The sequence below is a fragment of the Petaurus breviceps genome, unplaced genomic scaffold, assembly GCF_028583685.1.
Source record: "Petaurus breviceps papuanus isolate PSGF00001 unplaced genomic scaffold, PetGlider_PUasm1.0 118, whole genome shotgun sequence".
Lineage (NCBI taxonomy): Eukaryota > Metazoa > Chordata > Mammalia > Diprotodontia > Petauridae > Petaurus > Petaurus breviceps.
The window spans coordinates 20,098,979-20,120,635 of NW_027185616.1; the positions used below are offsets into that span (position 1 = coordinate 20,098,979).

The following is a 21,657-nucleotide window of genomic DNA, read 5'->3' on the forward strand; positions in this document are numbered from 1 at the left end:
ATGGATTGATGAACTGATAAAAGATCTCTTTCTGGACTCTCCCTCCTTCCCTGGCTCCATCCTCTTTTCTTTCAGAACATGGAGAAAAAAAAATCTTCCTTTAGGTCATATCCGCTATGGCAGCAATGTTTTCCCCCTCTGCTTTTCATCCTAGCATAAGTTAGACAGCGAGCTGTTTACAGAAAGCAAGAACAATGTCAAAGAACTGAGCCAAACCAAATCCGTGTCTTAGAATAACAAGAAGGTTGTTTTTTTTTGTTTAAGTGAAATCTCCCTTCATTTCAACCTCTAGCTATTTATTAAAGCAGCATATAAATCAAAAGGCCTCTCTCATAGGACTGTTTCCATTCATGGAAAGGAAAAGCCTATTTCTTTCAGAAATGTGATGAATACATTGTTTAAGTTTCAATTTCTATCCTTTCAGTCAAGATCTCATAAGATTTAACCAAAGTACTTTGCATATTTTTTTTCTTCTATAGTTCCTTAGGGATACCAGAATATTATTTTCTCAAGTAGCTGTCTTTGCTAAAATATGTCAGTCACACAACAATTAAGCCTCTTTTAGCCTTTTAAGTTTCTTCATAGCCTGCCCCTTCCTACCTTTCCAGACTTCTTACACTGGACTCCCCTCCCTGCACTCTATGACCTAGCTACATTGTCCTACCTGCAGTACTGACCAACAAAACATCCCATCTTCCTCTCTCGTTGCCTTTTCACTAGCCATCTCCCATGCCATGCTCCTATGTTTCACTTTCTCCCCTCCATCACTTAGGTTCCTTGACCTCTTTCAGGACTCAGCCCCAATTCTGCCTTCTTCAGGATACCTTTTCCCACCTATTCTCCACCCCCATTTACTCTGTGGTCATATTTTCTATATATAGACAGCCCTCAACATTCTTGAGTTTTAACTATCATGACTTGAAGCATTCGGTGATGTTATTAGTAATGTCATTTTTCACTTCTATCTGTCATACTGGGGTGAATTCAAGCAGCCATGCACAGGAGAGAAAAAAAAATTAGAGGCAAGTCTGTGGAGTAGTTGGTCTCCAATTAGGGTTCATGGGTCTTGTTCACCCTCCCGTTATAAAGAGTTGCCTGTGTATCTACTGCATATTTTTATTGTTTGCCTTTAAAACTCAAGTTTTGTATTGCAGTTGTGCTCCCAAAGCAAACTGCAGGTATTTGGGCTCTAAGCCTAAGCTTGCAAAGTCAGTGATGTGGCTTAGTGAGAAAAATAAAGATAATAGACAACCTTCAGCTGCTGTCAACCTAATTGATCAGCTGGCTAGGGACATCAAGGCTGCTGATTCTCTCATTGATTGAAAGCCTCAAGGTTAAACATTAACTCACTTCCTGCGATGCTGCCATACTCTTGAGACCCTTAAGGATCTCAAATGGCACAGGAAGCAGGACAGAGTGTCTAAGGTGATGTTGAGACCTTGTCAAGTCTAAACATCTTCCGACAGAAACTACTAACGTCCCAGCAACCTCTCCCTTGGTTTTCAAAGGTGGCCAAAGTACAGGTATTTATAGCAGTACAGTATACAATACAACCCCATCACACTGCTGTCTGACAGAGTGGAAAATAAGATTCAGTTTAAATGTTTTAGTTTTAAGAATTTTATTTCCTGTATTTAGATTTCACGTGTTTTGAAAAGTATTGTCTGAAATGATTTTTGTAATTGAGATGTTAGCACAAAAGGTCACAGAATCCTAGGGAATTACTAGTGAGAAAAATGTTTTGCATGTTACCAATTTTATGTTGTGTACTACATTTTATGGGTTATTTCATGGTCATTGTATTAGGAAAAGTGCATATTATTAGAATTAATGTTTTGATGTAAAGAAATGCATGCAGAAAAGTATGTTTTCAGCAATCTCTAGTGAAAGATTATAGTTTTTGGTGGTCACAGGAACCTAACCCACCTGCCCCCCATTTTCCATAGGCTCAATGTATCAACATTTGCATTTTTTACTTTTGAGCCATGTTCTAGGAACTCGCTCCTATAAAAACTGAGGATTAACTGTGTTGTATGCTTTCACATGTGGTCTCCACCATTAGAATATATACTTCTTAAAGTCAGGGAGGTTTTTTTTTTTTTTTAACAACTTTTTTTTTGTTTTCCCTGTGCTAAGTCACTGGCCTAACCTATATAGTAGGTACTTAATAAATGCTTGTTGACTGACTTGCTCAGAGCCTCAGCAGGTATTGTCAAAGTTCAGGATGCTGCTGTCTCAATGAGTCATCATTACACAGTTCTATGATATTTCCTATGCCCAAACATCAACCAGCCTTTAGCAGAGTGGCACTCAATCAATAAACATTTGTTAAATGCCTGCCATGTGCCAGGCATTGTCAGACACTGTGCTAAGCACTAGGGATACAAAAACAGGTAAAACACAGTGTCTGCCCTCAAGAGGCACTTGGTTTAATGGAGCAAACACCAAACAAACATATATGTAAAAACAAACCATATAGAAGAAAAATAGGAAATAACTCAAAGAAGGGAACTGATAGAATTAAGAGGGATAGGGAAGATTTACTGTGAAAGATGAGATTTTAGTTGGGACTTAAGGGAAGCCAGTAGGCAAGATGAGGAGGGAGAGTCTTCCAGGCATCAGGGACAGTCAGAGAAAATGCCCTGAACTGAGAGATGGAGTGTCTTGTTCATGGAATAGTAAGGAAGCCAGTGTCACCTGATTGAAGAATATTTGGTGGGGATTAACATGTATAAAAATTTGGGGGGGGGGGTGGAGGGTTGCACTAGATTATGAAGGGCTTTCAGCACCAAATAAGGAGGATTTTGTACTGGATCCTGGAGAGAGTGGAATTTATTGAGTAGGAGGGTGACGTGGTCGGGCAAGTTTTCGGCGCACAAAACTTCCTCTAGGACACACAGAAACAAAGGTAAATGCAAATGCAAATGAACAGGGAAAGGCACTCAGAAATTTTAGGTGCTCTCCCCCAAGAATTTTCATCTGGTTCTCTTGATCTCCTTCCTCCTGTCAAGATAGCAGCTCTGTAGCCACAGTGTAAGAGCCAGGTTAGAAATGTAAACCCAGAATTTCTGAATCTTTTTACTTGTGGCTATAACTGTAGTGTAGGGCAGGGAGGTGGGCTTGGAATGAGGAAGACTCATCTTCATGAGTTCAAAACTGGCCTCAGACACTTACTAGGTGTGTGACCCTGTTTGCTTCATTTTCCTCATCTGTAAAATGAGCTGGGAAAGGAAGTGGCAACCACTCCAGTATCTTTGCCAAGATAACCCCAAATGGGGTCACAATGAGTTGGCTAGGACTAGAAACAACTCAACAGCAACAAGTATTGCAGTGTAGGAGAAAGACTGATACCATGGTTAGGGATTTCAGCAGCGGCTTTTGCCTTTGTATTCCACAATGCAGCTGTCCTACCTTCCTAATTGTGATAAGAAAAGAGTAATTAAAAGAAAAGCACTATGCTATTAATTTTTATTTATTTGTCTCCTCTTGCAGGCTGGAATAGAAGCGGGAGGAATTGTATTCGATATTTTTCTGCAAAAGTATTTATATCTTTGGTAGTGATTTTACATTCATCTAAACAGTCATTCTTGTTATCAGTCTTAATGTGAAATCTTTCCAACTCACCATTATAATTTTTAGTCATTGTAGCTCCAACTTTAGCACTGACCAAAGCAAAATTGTTTTTTAATCACAGTGGTGTTGGGTGATAAAAACCTAGTTTATGAGCTAATCAGGTAATGTCAGACTCTCTTGCTTAGTTGCTAAGTAGTTGTAGGTAGTTGCTAAGTTTGGGGTTCTTTTTTTTGTCTTTTTTGGAGGGGGGTGTAGCAGGAAGTACCCTAGCATAAGCAGAATGGCTGCTAGCACAGGTCCTTAGATCTGCTTTTCTAAAGGAAAGCAACTCAAAATGGGTTAACAATCTTACTTTAATCAATCAAACATATATCATTTACCTAGTTCAGGGGGAAAAGTCAGCACATTGAACTTCAGAGAATACAAACAGAAATTATAACAGAAAATAACACAGTTTGGCAGACAGGGCTTCTAACTGTCTGATCATTACATCCATACATAGTTAGTTACCAGAGAGGGAAGCACCAACATCTGGGTTTTCAAAGCTAGGGGCTCAATGGCCACACAGAGTTTCATCTGGCCACATCACACAATTCTTCCCAAAGTGAGCCCCAAAGCAAAACCTCACATCAGGGTATATAACCTTCTCCTGGGTCAGAGAATGTCACAACCCTCTTGACCCATTTCCCAATCACAAAGTAACAAGGTGTGGGCATTTCTGAAAAACAAGCCTCCCACCACAGGCTCCATGTGACCACATTCAGCCTATTAGGGGGCAGAGTATATTTTCAAGTCAGGGAAGGTTCTCAGATTCACTTAAGCCTATCAAGGGTCCAAGGGGCAGGGAAGATCTTCAGATTCCCATAGCCATTATAGGGGTAAGGCAAGGCAGTTGGAGTTAAGTGATTTGCCCAAGGTCACACAGCTAGAATGTGTTAAGTGTCTGAGGAGGGATTTGAACTCAGGTCCTCCTAACTGCAGGGCTGGTGCTCTATTCACTGTGCCACCTAGCCACCCAGCCACCCCTGTCCATTCATTTTTTAAAAGTTTAAGCTCCAAATTCTCTCCCCCCCACCACTTCCTCCCTCCTTGCATTGAGAGGGCAAGCAATATGATACCCATTATGCATGTGAAGTCATGCAAAACATATTTATGTATTAAATATGTTTTTTTTTAAGCAATCGGGGTTAAGTAACTTGCTCAAGGTTACATGGCCAGTTATTTCTGGGTGTGGTGCTAAGTATCTGAGCCTGGGATTTGATTCCCAGGTCATCCCGACACTGGGGCCGGTGCTCTTACTCGCTGAGCCACCTGGCCACCCCAAAAAGTTTTTCTTTTACATTTCTTTTTTTTTCTTCTTTTTTTTTTTTTAAAGCAATTGGGGTTAAGTAATTTGCTCACGGTTACACAGCCAGGTGTTTCTGGGTGGGTGCTAAGTGTCTGAGCCCGGGATTCTATTCCCACATCATCCCAACACTGGGGCTGGTGCTCTTACTCACTGAGCCACCTGGCTGCCCCTAAACATGTATTTTTTAACAATCAAAAAGAAGTTGACAACTCTTAGAGATGGTCACATATAATGGGACCCTGGAACAATTTGCACAGCTGATTTTTTTAGCTCACAGGTTAACCTATTGTCAACTCTGCTTTCCAGTTTTTCCATGGAGCTGTTGTAACATGAGATTCATATGGTAAGATTTGTGTTCTAGTTAATATTTTGGAGTTCAGAGGGGACCCATCTTCTACCAAATTCTAAGCTATTGGAAACATTCCTCATGGGCTTCTTTATTAGTTAGGGTTAACAGGAAAGAGTGCTGGATTTGGAGTCTGACAAATCAAAAGATCTTGGTTTGAAAGTTGATTCTGCTACTTGTTCCTGTGTGACCTTGCCCAAGTCACAAAATGTCTTTGGGCCTCCCTTCCTCATATATATATATATATATATATAAAATTAGTCTAGATGACCTCTAATTTCCTTCCAGTTCTAAATCTATGATCCTGTGCTCCTTTATGTGAAAATATCTATACAACACTTTGTGCTTTACAAAGCAAATTATATGCACTCTAATTTAAAGGAACAGTAAAATTTTCACTAAATATTTTCAAATTTTAACTATCAGGAATATTTTTAGAATACCATTGCTTCTCCTACCAGCAAGAACTGACATGTCTATAAGACTGACACCTACAAAGGATTTTTCACAGCAAAACTAAACCCCTCCTCTCTTCATGAGATGGTTACTGTATCATTATCCCCATTTTACAGTTGAAGAAACTCAGAAAGGTTGTGACTTGCCAATGGCCAAACACAAGCAAGAAATAGAGAAGGAATTTTGCAAAATTTGAAAGGAGATTTTAGGAAATAAGGAAATATACTACATTTGCTATACTTGATTTTTGTCAATATATTCAAATTAAAAATCCTACATAGATTTATAAACTATCAGGAATTGACTTGAAGAATACCTTTTAGACTTCTTTTATAAAGACACTTTTTAAAGTATTTTCTATAAGCTGAATAAAAAGGACAAATGGTTTAGTATGCAGTTAGGTCTCCATTATTGTAATTTCTTCCTTTCTTATACCTGGAGGCCTTTAAGAAGACATCTTTGCTGAAGTCTCAGGGGCACCTAGGTGGTGAAGTGTATAGAGTACTGGGTCTGAAGTCAGGAAGATTCATCTTCCTGAGTTCAAAGCTGGTTTTAGACACTAACTGTGTGACCCTGGGCAAATCAGTTAACCCTATGTGCCTCAGTTTCTTCATCTGTCAAATGAGCTCGATAATGGCAAACCATTATAGTATCTTTGCATCAAAAAACAAAACCAAACCCAAGCAGGGTCATGAAGAATCAGGCATGACTGAACAGCACCTTCTGAGCGATCGATCTTTGCTTATCTTTCCCCCCCACTTCCCCCAGCTACTAATATTCTCTTCCTCTATTTGAATTTACTTATCTGTGTACATGTTATATTTTCCCCAATCCCCAGTAGAATATAAGTTCCATGAGGGCAGCAACTATGTCTTCATATCCCTATTGCTTAACATGATACAGACTAGGAGCTTTATAAATGCTTGTTGAATTAAATCGACAAGTTCCTATTGACTAATCTGTTAGAAAAATCAGATTCCTTGTACAATAGAATCTCTGCATCACTATTATGAAAAATTACTCATTTACCATTTCCACCACAGCATCCAATGAAGCACCATGACAACAGAAGAAAAATCCTATTAATGTAGAAAAATCGGAGTAACACATTTGTAGCATTTTCCCCATCTCCCCTTTATATATACGAGACTTATTTTTATAGAAAATAATGGTTTGTGCAAAACACTCTACCAGAGCTAGAAATAATACACGAGGCATAGGGATATCCTAGAACTTGAGAGTTGGTGAGTTATTGTGAAGAAAACCCTAAATCAAGTTAACGAGTATTAATTAAGGACCTGCTATGTACTGGGCACTAAGTGATGGATATCATTAAGTATTGATTAGCAAAACATCACGTGCTAGGAAAGTACATAAAACGAGTGGAGAATAAAGGGAATAGGGTTTGGGGTGAGGATAAGGGTGGTAGCGGAAGGATCTGCCCGGGAGGGAGCCCATTGAGCAGATCTGTACTCTGGCATGGTGGGGCCTCCATTCTTGGAAGAACCACAGCATGTGGACACAGGGTCTTCTGCCATAACAGCTACGAGGCTAGATAATTCCCAACCAATTTTGGACCAGCCTTAGGGAGGACAAGGTGTCTAGGTCAAGGGGAATGGTAATAGGCCATTGTAGTGATGACACCTAAAGGCCCTTTGTTCTCTAACCCCTAAAATTCCCTAATATATGTTGATGTCTAAAATTCCCTCACTGGTGAATGATACTTTTCATTAAATAATCAGAAATAAAATAGAAGTGATGTTATAGGAATACTTAGAAATTCATTCTCATTAAAATATATAACTATTATTGAGAACAAGTATTCTTAAATAGAAGGGAGTCTTTTATAGGTGTAACATATTCCTACATAGTGGGGTTTTTTTAAATAGAGGATATGTTTCCATTAATTATTGCATTATTTTATATGCATGATATTTTAAAATCTCATGTTATCTTCAAATAATTATTAAAAGCTAGCCACTTGAACCTTCCCTTGTGTAGTTGCATCTAACCTCTATTATTCATTGATATTTTACTATTCCCAGTTTGTGGACTTAATGTCATTAACATTTCAACCTGCCATTGTCATTTATTCATCTTGTCACTTAAGAAGGGCAGTTTGCCCCAAAGAAAGTATGTTAGAGCTAAAAAGGACAAACCTTTGGGTTCGACTTTCTCATTTTGCAAATGAGGAATTGAGACCCAGAAGTGAATTGACCAAAGGCACATAATGAGTGAGAAGCAAGTAGCATCAGGAAATTATGATTTTTCAGATAAGGGTGTACAGAAAATGGAAAAATCCTGCTAATGTTGTAGTGAATTTTCTAGGTGCCAAATTTAGAATGAATGACTCTTAAATTCATTCCATTAGGAAAATGTCAGAGCATGTATGGCTATAAGTTTGGGGGCAGAAATCAATATTTCATAAAAATGGAACTTAAAAATGCACAACTTGGTCATGTCTAGATAGATATCTCCCATTTCCCCCATTTGCCATTTTTTAAAACAGATTCTCTTTTCTAAGAATGTAACTGCACAACCTTATAAAGATGTTTCCCTGTAAAAATAACATTTTACAATAAAATGATTATAATTTTATAATAGCTTATATCTAGATAACATTTTTTGGTTTACAAAGCAACTTGCATATAATCTTTTTTTTTTTTTTTGTTCTTTCAACAATCCTGTGAGGTATACAGGACAAGTGCCATCCCTGTGTTATAGATGTGGAAGCTGAGATTCAGAGATCTTAAATGATTTGCTTAAGATAAAACAGCTAATTGCTTGCACATCCAGGGCTCTTTTTTGTTATATATTTCCTTTTTCATTATATATTTCCATTATATTTTCCGTTATATCAGAGCTTCTGGGGGGTAGTAATTGTGTTCCATATTTTCCCTTGCTTGAACTCTAGCACTTGTATAGGAACTTATGTGATAATATTTGTAAAGCATTTAATATAACTAATATAACATATTCATTTCTCCTTCCCCTTTCCCCTTAGGGGAGTCTTCAATTCTTTGGCACAGTTATTAAGGGACATTCATCTTCCCCCTTACCTCATAGAATCATAGATCCAGAGCCATAAGAGACCCTGGATCTAGGCCATTTAATCTAACCTCCTCATTTTACAAGTGTGGAAACTGAGGTCTTGGGTGGCTAATTGTCCTACCCAAGGCTATATAGATGGAAAATATCAGAAGCAAGATTTGTATTCAGGTCCTTTGACTCCATGACTAAGTGTTCATTCCACTGAACTACATTGCTTCTTAGAAATGCCAATTTTCCTGGGCTTTTCTCCCAAGCTTGGTGCCAGGTTCTGCTGCTTCATTCGCATCCCTGAAACAAGATGGTGAAGGTTGGAGTCAACGGATTTGATCATATTGGGCTCCTGGTGACCAGGGCTGCATTCACCTAAAGTGAATTAGACATTGTGGCCATCAATGACCCCTTCATTGACCTCATCTACATGGTTTATATGTTTCTTTTTTTTTTTGGAGGGTAATTGGGATTAAGTGACTTGCCCAAAGTCACATTGATAGTAAGTGTGTCAAATGTCTGAGGACAGATTTAAACTCAGGTCCTCTTGACTCCAGGGCCAGTGCTCTAATCACTGCGCAACCTAGCCACCCCTATGGTTTATATGTTTCAATATGATTCACTCCTGGCAAATTCAAAGGCACTGTCAAGGCTGTGAATGGGAAGCTGAACAGGATCCCACCAATATTAAATGGGGAGATGCAGGAGCCAAGTATGTTGTAGTGTCCATTAGAGTCTTTACCACCATGGAAAAGGCTGGGGCTCACTTGAAGGATGGAGCCAATCAGGTCATCATCTCTGACCCTTCTGCTGATGCCCCAATGTTCATGATGGGAGTGAACCATGAGAAATATGATAATCCCCTTAAGATTGTCAGTAATGCTTCCTGCACTACCAACTCCTTGGCCCCCTTGGCCAAGGTCACTTATGACAACTTTGGCATTGTGGAAAGACTCATGACTACAGTCCATGCCATTACTGCTACCCAGAAGACAGTAGATGGCCCCTCTGGTAAGCTGTGCTGTGATGGGCATGGGGCTGCCCAAAACATCATCCCTGCTTCCAATGGTGCTGCTAAGGCTGTAGGCAAGGTCATCCCTGAGCTGAATGGGAAGCTCATAGGCTTGTGTTCCTACTCCCAGTGTATCTGTTGTGGATCTGACCTGCCACCTGGAGAAACCTGCCAAATATGATGATATCAAGAAAGTTGTGAAGCAAGTATCAGAGGACCCTTGAAGGGCATTTTGGGTTACACAGAGGACCAGGTTGTATCCTTTGACTTCAACAGCAACACTTACTCTCCTACCTTTGATGCTGGTGCTGGTATTGCCCTCAAAGACCATTTTGTCAAGCTCATTTCCTGGTATGACAATGAGTATGGTTATAGCAACCATGTAGTAGACCTCATGGTCTATATGGCCTCCAAGGAGTAAAGTGGAAAGCCATGGATCTTCATCCACAGCCAAAAAGAGGAGATCCGCCACTGGGGAGCCCACATTCCTAACCTGTGTTCCTATACTAGGGATCCCATGTCCCATTCACATCCTTGTTCCAAAGCACCCCTGTAGTAGGGGGAAGAAGCCTAGAGTCCTGTATTATGCACCATCAATAAAGTCACCATATTCAGTGCAAAAAAAAATGCCAATTTTCCTTCAAGATTCAGTTCAAGAACCACCTTCTAAGGGAAACATACCTGATATCTACCAGCAATTAGTGATGTTCCTCTCAAATCACTTTGTACCTATTCATATATGTACATAGTATCTCCCCATGTATGGTCCTTGAATTATTTCCATATTGGTCTCTATATCCCTAGTACCCAGTACAGTACCTTCAACATAGCCAAGGCACTTAAAATATAATTACTGATTAAGAGGAATTAAATTTGGTTTTTTCTAAAATCAAAGGGAAAAAATAACAGCAGTATACATATAATAAGTGTCTGTTGTATGCAGAGCACTGGGAATGATAGAAAGTTTATAATCTATCTAAATAATAATACTAATAGCAATAATAGCTATTGCTTACATAGCACTTGAAAGATTGCAAAGCAATTTAACTATATTCTTCCACTTGATCCTCATATTTAATCTGTAAAGTAGGTGCTATTATTACCTTCATTTTATGATGAGAAAATTGAGGTTGAGAAAGAATGAGTGACTTGCCAAGGGTTGCATAGCTAGTAAGTGTCTGAGGAAGGATTTGAACCATCTCTACCCAGGTAGAACTCACACTATAGTGGGGGGTTATTGGTACCAAGTGAGTTTGGAAGGGGTGAAGGGTCATTATAACATGTAACACTTCACAATGTTGGTGCCCATAGATTGGGCAACGCTGTCACTTCTGTAGCAACACATGTGTATGTATGCATACATGTGTGCATATGCATGTATATATGTGTATATGCATAAATGTATATGCTTGGTGTGGCTAGGTGGCACAGTAAATAGAGCACCAGCCCTGGAATGAGGAGGACCTAAGTTCAAATCCAACCTCAGATACTTAACTCTTACTAGCTGTGTGACCTTGGGCAAGTAACTTAACCCCAATTGCCCTGCCTTCCTCCTCCAAAAAAAAGCAAAAAAAAAAAAGAAGTGAAGAGAAAAAAAAATGTATGTGCTTGTTTATGTATATACGTGTGTATATGTGTATATAAATGCTTTAAATTTTATGGACATATTTGTGTGATATGTATGTGTGTATATATAGATAGCTATTCATACACACATATCTGATAGCTCTATCTACTAAACTTTATAGGCACCAAGACATTCATTTTCTTTTATTTTTTCATACGATGAAAGTTCCATTATTTGGTCTTAAGTGACTTCTAACAATCATGAAAATAAGTACAATTTAATTTTCTTTAGAATTATTTGGCCATCAAGGAAGACCAACGAAGCAATTTTTGTTGTACTTTAAAGTGTAAAAGTAACACAGTGAATTTGAATCCTTCTGACTCACCATCAAATAATATACTGTGATTTGTTTTTGCCACTAGAAGTGAATTAAAATCAGCATAGGATCCACTAGGTTTCCGAGCCCCATGAGAACAGGGAGGTACCTTCTTAATGTTCTTCCACCCCTTTCATCTAGCATCGTGCTTTGCATATCATAGGAATTAAATAGATACAACATGGCATAGTGGAAAGAAATGTAGCACGATTTGGTAGACCTGGAACTAGAAGAAATAAGGGTCCAGATCCCAGCTCTGATACTTACTTTGGGTATCTCTCTGAATCTTAGTTTCTTCATATGTAAAGTGAGGAGAATACCAAAGCATTTAGCATTTAAAGTGCAATATGTAAATTTGGGGGGGGCGGTGTAGATGGGTTTGGAGAGAATTGGACTGATGATTTCATCAGTTGGGAGCTTCTAGTCAGCTTATCTTTGTCCTAGTCTTTGGAACTTAGAGAGTTACAAAGTCTTACAGAGTTATGAAGTTACAGAGTCTTAGAGAGTTCCTTGGGGCGCTAAGAAATGAAGTGCCTCGGCCATGATCACATAGTATATGTCAGGTGCACGACTTTGAAACTTGATTGTCCTGACTTGGAGGCCCACCATCTATATATACTCTAGTATCTGCACGACTTCCCATTGCATATATGTTATTATTTCTGGTCTTATCCACTGCATCTGTTTTTTGTCTATGACAAGGGAGAAGAGTTAGGGCTTCCATTTCAGACAGAGACTGGGTTATTTAAACTATTTGTTAAATTGTTCATCTTGTTTGTTGAATCACTGATTTACTTGTTTGCTGTGGAAATGAGTTTTCATAGGGCAGAGGTGTTAGCAAGAGTACTTTCCATTTGTGTGGCACTTTAAAGATCCACAAAATACTTCACATATAGTTTCATTTTATTCTCTTTATACCCCAGTGAGATAGGTATCATTATTATCTTGATTCTGTGGAGGTGGAAACTGAGGCAAACAGGTTAAACGGCTTGTTCACAGTCACACAACTGGTATTGGAGGCAGAATTCAAATTCAAATCTCCCTAACTCCAAAGTCCAGTGTTCTATCAGTAAGATGATTACATTTATGTTACTGGATTATTAAGATGCCTTCTAGATCTCTCAGTAATATGATTACATTTATTACTGGATTATTAAGATGCCTCCTAGCTCTATCAGTAATATGATTATATTTATTACTGGATTATTACTATGCCTTCTAGCTCTATGATTTTATTAATTTAGAACATTTCAATTATTTTTTCATAAATCACAAAGCTCAGAGATTTCCTAATTTTGTATGTTCATTGAATATTGGGGTTAAATAGAATGGAAAATCCTTGAGGACAAAACCATGGAGCTGGAAGAGACCTCAGAGAGAGCCTTAGTCCAAGTCCCTCATTTTACATATAAGGAAACTGAGACATCAAGCGATGGAGTCACCCGCCCAAGGTCACAGAGACAATAAGGGTCATTCTCATTCTTGTGTCCCTAGTGCCAAACACATATAAGTCCTTATAAACATTTGTTGATTTGAACCGAGTCAAATTGAATATAAATGATTTTGATTCTGGTTTCAAAAGACCAGTGCAATATAATTTAAGAGTCATGATTTTTCACTTTTTGATAAATAGCATGTTTAGAGTATACACAGCCCCACCCTTAATACTGTATCCAAGTTTCCTGGAGTGTAACTTGGATCTGTTCTGACAAAGGAAGATGTGAGGTCCTGGTTGTGTGTGTATGTGTGTGTGCGTACACACACCCTTGTATGACACAGAAGCTGTGGGAGTCTGTCTGAACAAAGTCAAGGTCTTTTAAGGGCACTGAAGGAGACTGCTGATGGCAAAGTGTATGGAATGCTGGGTCTGGAGTCAGAAAGAACTGAGTTCCAATGCAACCTCTGACACTAGCTGTGTGACCCTGGGCAAGTCACTGAATCTCTGTCTACTTCAGTTTCCTCATCCAGATTAAGGGGATCATAATAGTACCTATTTCTGAAGGTTCTCATGAGAATCAAATGAGGTAATATTTATAAAAGTACTTAGTGCAGAGCCTAGCACATAGTAGGTACTATTATATAAATGCTTATTCCTTTCCCTCCCTTCATTTTCCTCTTGCATTAAGTGGGAATCTTTCTGAAAGTTTTAGATGACTGAGCTTTACAGATTAAAAAACAAAACAGTTTTCAACTTACAGTCTGGAAGAACCACATTATATAGCTGCACTTTGTTTACAAACCAGTGATCTTAACCAGGTTCCCACACCTGCCTTTTGAAGTCACTTTGTTCATTGTTGTGTTGTTTGGGATATTTGGCTGGAAGAAAAGTTTCCCTGAAAGTAGGGGAGGAGTGCCTGAAACTCTTCTGCTGTGGCTCAGCTGTGCTATCTTAATGTGTAAACAGAGGTCAAATGATTTCACTATCTATGGGAGTTACTCCCCAAGGCTGACAGATCATTCTGATACATCCCGATCACTGCCACTCCTGGGATGCCAACTTTGTAGTCGCCTGGAAATTCTTGAATTGTTTTTCAAACTGTCTGTGCCCTTCACTCATCACTGGACTTCTTGCTGTGTCCTTCCAGAGTTTCCTCTTTACTTGCCCAGATTTCTTCTAGTTTGAGATAACCTTGCTACATCTTATTTGTCTGCCCTGGCCAAATGCTTGTGTGGATATCATGTAGACTGGCAGAACAGTAGTAACTGAGTGTAGTATCCACAAAACAGGGTTTAGATGGATTCAATAAGAATAAGCCCCTGGTATTAACCCCAACTAGAAAGTTCAAAGCTGGGGAAGAGAGGAGCATCTGCTGCTGCTGAGGATTAAAAAGTGGCTTACTGCAGAAAACAGTATTTACTGATGCAGCCCTTTTGTGGGTGTGTAGCTGTGATGTGTGGGTGTGTCTGCCCCATAATATGTGCCTCCCCACTGACTTGCACACACTCTACAGATACTAGAACACTGAAATATGATGTTTGTATATTTTCTTCTTTTGTTTGTTTTGTTTTTGGCTTTTTCAAGGGGGGGGGAGGGCAGGGTAATTAGGGTTAAGTGACTTGCCCAAGGTCACACAGCTAGTAAGTGTTAGGTGTCTGAGGCTGGATTTGAACTCAGGTCCTCCTGACTCCAAGGTTGGCGCTCTATTCATTGCACCACCTAGCTGCCACCTCCCCCCACCCCATGTATATTTTCGTGCTTAAGTAACTGCATAACTAAAGTCTACCCATCACTATGCTATCTTTGCAGCCTTCTTCCACCTTTCACCTCCCCAATTACTCTGGTCACTTTGTCTGTTTCTTGAACAAGACACTCCATTTTCCATCTCCGGGAGTTTTATCTGGTCATCCCCCTTATATGGAATATTCTTCCTCCTCATTTTTGCCTTACTGCCTTCCCTGGTTTCCTTCAAGTCCAGCTAAATGTCCACCTGCTATGGGAAACTTTTCTCCATCCCCCTTATAGGACCATCGTCCTGTTGATTATTTATTTGGTATATAACTTGTTTGCACATAGCTGTTTGCATGCTGTCTTCCTGATTGGACTGTGAGCTCTTTGAGAGCACCATTTTTTACCTTTGTTTTTATCCTAAGCATGGCACATAGTAGGCACTTAATAAATGCTTATTGCTTCACTGATTTCCCCCCTAAAAGTTATAGTTCAGAAACTTCTAAAGTCTTGATCAACAGATTGTGATTTTCTTCCTCAGGGTTGAATTGAGGGCAAGAAAGAAAAGGAAATCTATTGTCAAGACAAAGAAAGATGAAAAATTACTTTCTGCTATCATTACAATACACTTTGTATATTAATAATGCTCTGAGCCATCTGTCCTTTATAGTGTTTTTCCCAAGGGCTAAATCCAGATGTTAGACTTAGAGGGATCCAAATATATTTGCATGTAATTTACATGTACTTATATAATGTTTATTCACAGACAACTGTCAATTAGGATTTATGTTACCTATCAGTTTCTCAATTCTTAGGTTTTCTTTTAATTATTTCTTCTTGCCTGGTCAGTCACTACCTACCTTGCCCCCTCCAGAGGAAGATAATAGAAAGAAGAAAAAAGCACATAGAGACAGAGCGATTAGAACAGATGTGCTTCCACCTATTTTGTGTCCTGGACCTCTTTGACATCTGGTGAAGTCTTTCTCTAGAACCCTTTTCAGAATATTTTTAAATGGACAAAATAAAATTATAGAATTATAAATGAAATGGATTACATTGAAATAGTTACCAATTTTTTAAAATTTATAGAGTTTTCTTGACTTTTCAATGCATTGGAGAGGGGAAGGGAGATAATTTGAAACTGAAAATACAGTAAAATTGGGGAAAAAAATTTTAAAATTCACTGACACCCACGATAAGAATATTTGGCTGAAAAGATGTTAAGAATTGGGGGGGGGGAGCAATGGCTAGGTGGTGTAGTGAACAGAGCATTGGCACTGAAGTCAGGAGGACCTGAGTTCAAATCTGGTCTCAGACACTTAACACTTACTAGCCATGTGACCTTGGCCAAGTCACTTAACCGCAAATGCCCTGCCTTCCCCCTCCAAAAAGCAAAAAACAAAAAAAATCTGGGCCTTGCCATCCAGCCAGCACCAGTACCCTTAGGACTTCAGAGCTTTTCTATCTGTCCTGCCACTTAAATTTCTTTTGCCTTTGCTCCCCAAGTTAGAGGATGAGTTTCCTGAGAGCAGGAATTCAATTTTTGTTTGTATTTCTAATGCTTTGTATAGTGCTTGAGACAGTAAGTACTCCATAAATAGTTTTCTTTCTTCTTTTTCTTTTCTTTTTTCCTTTCCCTTCCTTCTTTCTTCCTTCCCCCTCCTCTCTTTTCCAGTTCATTCACCATTATGGTTACCCTCTCTTAGGCACCTCAGTTTAGCAATGTTTTTAATATCCTTAAATTGTGGTGCCCAGAACTGGTTGCAATACTCCATATGGTCAGGGCAGAGTATAGTAGAATCATCACCTCTCTATTACTGAAAGCTAAGCTCCAGATCTCATTAACTTTTGGATTTCCACAAAATGCCTCATAGAGTTTGCATTTCACCAGAACTCTCAGTTCCTTTTCCTAACTGCATTCTAACTGGATCACTCCCATTTTCTATATGTGAAGTTGATTTTTTTCATACCCAAGTGAAAGACTTTACATTTGCCTTTACTGAATTCAATCTTCTTAATCCAGCCCAGTGCCTTTCAAGAACTTTGGGAATCCAGACTTTTGTCATTCATTGTATTAGCTATCCTGTTCAGCTTTGTTTCATTAGAAAATTTGATGAACATGCTACCTATACCTTTACTCACGTCAGTAATAAAAATGTTAAGCAGCACAGAGGCATGCAGATGTTCTTGAGGTATTTCACTGGAGACTGACACCAACCACCAATGTACATCACACCTTAAATGTGGTCAACAAGAAACCCATGAGATAATCAGGTTAATTATTTTTATTCTCATGACAAAGATTGGAAAATGGAAGATCAGTGAGATGAGATGAGATGATTTGCCTAGAGTCACACAACAACAGCTCAGATCTGCTTTGGGTAGTGCTAGAGTAAAAAACGAATTGGAGTCAGGTCTTCTAATTCCCAAGATTTGTTCTTTTACTATAATCTCTGCCCTATTTCTTCTTGATCTGTCTTCTGTTTCAGGTTTTAGTGTTGTACCTCTCTCACTATTAATCTGGAGATCTCCATGCTCTGCTCCCTGGGAAGTTCACTCCCTTTCTGGGCTTACCCCATTTCTCTATTCTTAGTCTCCTGAAGCAAATTCTACTTTATAGATACAGATTTTCCCCCCTGTGTTCAATTTAAGTTTCAGGCTATTGAGGTTCCTGGTCCCCATGCTACTTCCAGCATGACTTCTCCTTCCTTACCATCTTGTACTCTAGTGTAGAAACTTGTATTTTCTTGGGCATCTGCTCTAGCTCTCCATTTATTAAGTACATTGGATGGAACTGTCATCAGTCATGGCTGTAGGTAGTGGATACCTTTTCTTACTCTTAGAAATCCAACCTTTTCCTCCCCACCTGAGTGTAACAATTTATTGACCCATGTTTGGAGTTTTTCCCTCTTGGGATAGATCTTGAAAAGGAACTATAATATGCAAAATACAATTTCATAAGGGGTACATATATTTTACATACATTTTTAACCCTTCCCAAAAATTGGGCAGCATTTACCTACCATAGGAATGGAATTTACCCCTATAATAATGTATTTTTTAGTTCTTGCAAGATACCAACTCACAGATTTTAGGCTTAACCATTTATGCTAAAATAAAGTTAATCTAGAAGAAATAATTTATTTTGTATTATGCTTGAAGGTATCATTTTTAAATACCTGCCACATATTAAAGGAAAGTCATTTGTTGATTAGAAGAATTGAATACTTTTTCATGACAGTGAAATTTTACTTACCAAAAACTATCTCATCTTATGATTCAGAAATTTCTGTGACTCTCACCTAAACAGTTGTAGTACTTTATGCTTTAATTAAGTGAAATTGCATAATGAGCTGACATAGGGAATGTCCTTTGGGTGCTAACTTTGACATTTATTATCACCTCCATTTTCTTCCATTTGTTCCCTTTATTTCAAAGAGAAGCATCAGTAATATTTTATATAATAAAGATGACTTCCAATCTTCACCTCTGACCAACCTAATTTTATCTTTTAATTATTCATTCTGTAGGTAGAAAATTGACTTAAATTTGGTTTTTCAATTTCTTTATCTGTAAAATAAAGGGCAATACTGATGCCTTCTTGGGTTGATATAGAATACAACTATCAGTAATGCTAATTGAGCAAAAAAGATGATTTTCCAAGTAAGGAAGGAGCTTATTTGATCCAGGAAATTGAAGAACAAATAATGCTTTTAGGCATGAATGGTATTTGGGGTATGCCAAAAGACTTTCCAGAGAGGGAGCTTTTTAAAACTTTCCTTATGGGCAAAATATGTGCATTATTCAACTTTGTATCTTCCGTAGCTTCTAGTAAAAATGCTGTTCTATGTAATAAATAACAATACGTATTTGTTGAGTGAAAGATTGTGATAATAATAATTTATATTTATATGGCTCTTTAAGGATACAAGTAATCTAGAGCAAATTAAAAAGTTGCACAATATTCTTATGACCTTTTGTTTTCTTCCTCTATAAACTTTATAAATTAAGTATGATAGCATTTCACAAGAACATTATGTCATATAATTGATAACATTTCAAAAGTTTGATTTATCCAGGTGAAAGAGTTTCTGGGAAGTGGACTTAGAACTAACTTCCCCACACCTATTTCCTCATTAAGTGGTAACTACATTTTGCCTATTGGAGACAGACTAAATGGTTTCTTTCTCCTTTTGTATACAGTCTTAATATTTCAATCCTAGGGTGACTGCATATGTCTTTCCTCACTCCGTGTAGTCTCAGTCCTACTGAGTTGTGCTTCATATTATCTGTTTTCAGTCTAGGATTGAGATGCCAGTGTCTTCATTAGTTGTATGACCGAAATAATGTAATCCACTCTCATACACTAAAAATCAGTTTTTTGTAGTAGTGTTCTTGAGTCCTGTTAGAGGGATTGTTCAGTTCCCTCCATTGATTCCCACATGTTAGAGCAACTGGTTGTGGGTATTGGTTCAATGGTACAATGACTGGTAGCATGAAACTCTTAACCTATTTGACTCCTTGGTTTCCACATTTTTGTATCATGCACAATTTATGCATAGAAAGTCATGAATCATTTGGTTATTATATAATATCCTTCCCCACATAAAATACATATATTCCTGTGGAAAAAAAATTGGTGATCTTGCAAATTTATATTACTGTAAATAAACAAAAAATGTTTTTTATTAAAAATTGGAGGCAATACTGGTATGTATGTGTGAGTGTGTGTGTGTATGAGAGAGAGAGAGAGAGAGAGAGAGAGAGAGAGAGAGAGAGAGAGAGAAGGGTCATTGTTTACAAGGCTAGATCAATGTCTAGAATCAAATTCATTCAACTGCATATTATAGTCTAGGTAAGAGGCATCCATCATCTAAATGGAATTTTCCTGTGAGGATGGTTAGGCAGAATTCTTGTGATTATGGATCCTCTTTTAGGAGACTGTAATACTCCAGGACTTGATCCAACAAGCACAATGGTATCTGCAAATAGGAATATCTGGAGGAACTCGACATTTTATATGAAATTCCTCTTCCATTTGGACATCCTTCATGACAGTATCAAATGACTTTATCAAATATACATCTACATTTCAAATCTTGTTTGATATTAACAACATGAGGATCAATGAACAAAATTTATCTCCATTATTATATTTTTCAAAGGAACTTGTATAATTTTGGTGTGAGCATTGCAGACAGCAAGGCTTTTGGGTGGTGTTTTGCTCTACTAAATGAAATGCTTTCTAAAGATAGTCAATAATAAATAAGAATAATGGGATCTGGTGATCTCTAAACCAGGGTTTCTTCAATTTTTTTGTCATTAACCTCTGACAGTCTTGTGAAGATAGATTCAATGCATCCAAATGTGGTGTCATTATTAGAATATATATATGTATATACATATATATTTGTCATTTTTATTTTGCCCCCAATTTTTATCTTTGAATATTCTTAGTTTGTTATGATTTAGGTAGATCCCTTGCCAAGATTTCTATAAGTGTTTTTCCTGTCACACTGCTTATTCTTTTGTGAGATGATAACATTTTACAATCCTCTTCCATAAGATTTTACACTGATGTTTGTCCAAGTTCTCATAGGTAGTAAGTAGTTATGGCAAGATTTGAAACCAGGTCATCTGACAATAAGTCTGCCCCTAAGGAGCTTATATTCTCCTGGGGAAGTGGGGAGATGATACAGTTTATTCAATAATAAGCATGAGAAAAAATGAGGGAGAAAGCACTAAAACTGATATATCAGGAGGCATACTGGCTGATATGTTTATTTGTTGCTGTTCACCAGCTGCAATTGCACAGGTGGTCAACATGGATTTAACAGATTGAATTCTATAAATGTAAATCATCAGAAGTCATATCACAATAGCTTGAGGACTGTTTGTACCCATCCTAACTTACATCAATCAAATAAATAAAATACCTCCGCTGTATTCTCTCCACTGATGCAGATCTCATTCCAGACCATGCTTTCTCCTCCTGTGCAGCTCTTGCCCATGTCCCTCACAGTCCTCTGGAGTCCACCCAACAGGCTAATGGCCTGACTCTAGATTTATTGACGTGTGGATGTCAATGCCCTGTTCAACCTGCTCATCAGGTATTCCTCATTCTGGCTTGATAACTGGCCCACCTTGTTTTCTGATCATGCATCCTATCAATTATTTCTTCTGTGCTGTTTCTTGTGTGGCATTTTCCTTTAGTAATATGCTATAATTTACTCATGCTCACCCTATATCTGTTCATTCCTCTCTATATGACCTCTAAATTAGATTTTTTGGAGATTGGAAGAATACTTAAAGTTTGTTCAAGCTAGCTTCTATGTACCTAGTGGATACTAACAATTTTATGCCTTCTTACTGGTTATATACAGAAGGGGAAAGTATGAAGTTATTTCAGGTCTTTTAGGACAAAATTAATAAAATAATATTCACATACATGTGTTATCTATATATGTGCATATACATATGTGTATGTATATGTTTATGTCTGTTTATGTAAATTTATTTACATTTAATAGTCTATGGGCAATTGTGATTGTAAGGAAAAGAGAGATGGGATGCAAGAGTGACAAAGGGCACACAGTGAATGCAATATGTGGTACAGAGTGCTGGACTGATCATAGACTTATCCTCTTCGAGCTAAATATTTGCATTCAACAAAAGTGGTGGCCCCAAGGCAAAATGACTAGCAGAAGAATTAATGTCAACACATTAGAGTGCTTCTCTATGTGAAAACAGTTTGTTGCTAACTTGAAGGGAAAG

General features: G+C 38.1%; 1 protein-coding gene across 1 annotated transcript in view; it reads left to right on the forward strand.

Annotated features, from left to right (window-relative positions):
• PIP5K1B (phosphatidylinositol-4-phosphate 5-kinase type 1 beta) overlaps positions 1-21,657 on the forward strand; it is a 351,452-nt gene that overhangs the window by 71,536 nt on the left and 258,259 nt on the right. The gene's annotated exons all lie outside the window — the stretch shown is intronic.